The sequence below is a fragment of the Coccinella septempunctata genome, chromosome 5 (assembly GCF_907165205.1).
Source record: "Coccinella septempunctata chromosome 5, icCocSept1.1, whole genome shotgun sequence".
NCBI classification, from domain to species: Eukaryota; Metazoa; Arthropoda; class Insecta; order Coleoptera; family Coccinellidae; genus Coccinella; species Coccinella septempunctata.
The window spans coordinates 234,690-237,031 of NC_058193.1; positions in this window are offsets into that span (position 1 = coordinate 234,690).

Here is a 2,342-nt window from a genome sequence, read left to right on the forward strand (position 1 = left end):
TTGGAGGTGTAATTTCGCCAGCAGCAGAGAAGGTGAAGAGTACAGTGATATTAGATTTTGACTGTCCCCGATCGATTTCGTAAATATTTCGTGATCTTTTTGGAGCAATAACAGTTTTCGTTTTGGGACAAAGTTGAAAATTTGTCTCATCTGCATTAAAAATTCTAGAGGGATCCTCTAAGATTTGAAACAGATCATTTTCCTTGAGGTAGTTTTCGATATTTGTGAACCATCCTCTTATGTCTGATTCACTTACATTGGCACTGGACGGTGTAACACCTTCTGATTGGCGTTCAGTTGAAACTGGATGCCGACGCAAGAAACTCTTGTACCATCCATCTCCAGGAAGATTATCTTTGAATGGATTTAGGCGGGGATTTTCCAAAAAGTTTTTTACGCTGGCTTGTAAGTCTTCTTTTCTTTGTGGAAAGCCTTTTTTTACGCAGTCTGATATCCACCTAACGAGCATTTCTTCTTCATCAGTGGTGAGAGTAGGATTGGGACCATGCGATATTTTCTTAAATTTGTTACTCAATCTGAATTGCAATGTGGCTCTTGGTATATTATATTTTCTGGCAACTTTTTTCTTTGCTTCCCCTTCCTCTATTTCTCTTAAGGCTTTTTGCAAAAGCTCTTCGTCATATTTTTTGTTGTAGTTTGATCCCTCCCTGACTTTCGGCATGCTCTATGAAAAATACAATTATTGGCACCCTCAAAGTATGGTCATTGGCAGTGTGCCAACAACTGTGGAAACAGCATATTTGAACATAAGAATTATTTTGAAATAAAATTATCAACATTCAAATGCGTTTCGAAATAAAATAAATGGGATCACTGTAAAAACAATCATTGGCACTAGAGGCCAATTACTGATTTTCACTTTTATTGTGATACAGTTGTTGGCACCTCGAATTCTTCAGAATAATGGGAAAAAAACAATGCATGAGCTCAGAATTTTATCCTTTGAACATCACAAATCAACTGAGTAAAAGATCAGAAGTTTTAATGATTAATTTGCCGAAAATCCCAGTGAAGTAAACATAGTCTCTCTTAAGAAATTCTTAAGTTATCTGTTCGCTCCAGAACACTCGACACATACTGTCCCGCCAATAACCCTACTTTGAAAGAGCACTCTTGAGATTCTGGAGATCGTTCGAGCGATGTTGCCAGTTCCTAATGATCGAACAAAAGCATAACCAAATGCGACGTTTTTCTTAATAAATTGGAATATTCAACATTAGTGCCAATGACCGTAAGGGTGCCAACAACTGTATGCTTTACCCTACGTCTATTTCTCGATTCATTGTTCTACAAGTAAAATCATTCACCTATGCTTTCGACCTACTTATTGACAATTTGTTGTATCATCAGAATGTGGATACACGGAAGACAATGGCTAAATTTATTAACAAACTAGGTGAAATAATTGGTTATCCTATTTCGAATAATGCTTACTGTGAAAAGGGGATTGGACTCTAAGGAATTTCAATATTTTCGTTTGAACAATATGATTATGAGTCCATTACACGATCAAACTAAACAATTTTTCGAATTTCACAGATATTTATTATTTATGAACGCCAACTTACTCGAAAACTATATACCGAAATTCATTTCATTCGATGAAACAGTTTGTGAGAACTGAAAATAACTTTTATATATGTTTTTCTAAAACCTCTATCCTTTAAACCGAGCCGATTTGGAAAAAATGGTAAAGGAAAAAAGTGTTTCCTTTGATCTCAAGAATCTACTGTGAAATATTTGTACGAGTCAAAGACTCACCCTGTATATGCTTCCAGTTTCCAGCAGTTGAATAATTCATTGAAAACAGAAAAATAATACAAGTTTATCATAAGACAAAAACGAAAATATAATAATCTTAATACAATGGTTGTTCATTACACTTTGGAATGAGAATAGAGCTTCAGGCGTTGCTAGAGAAGCTTCTTCATCCCCAAAATTTGAATGTCTGAAATATTTGGTCAGAGAGGAAGACGCTGCTGCATTAACTATTTTTTTTGTAACTTGAAACATGCCCTATAAAAAATATACCTTCTTTCTCCAAATACAATGCTGAATTATTGACCCTTCGTACATTGGAAAATCAAGTTTTGTTTTTTTTAAGTAATGGAAATTCTTTTGAAATATCTTCCGTAAATTTGCACTTTCTGTTTTTATTATCCATCTCAAATTTACTTAGAAAAATACTGAATTAAATTCAGTTCAGATTTGGACGGACATTTTGACGGACGTTTTCCACTGACGGACTTCTTGGACGATTGACGGACTGTCCCTCGGTCTGTCCGTCACAATGACGGACGTCTGGTCACCCTACTGTATAC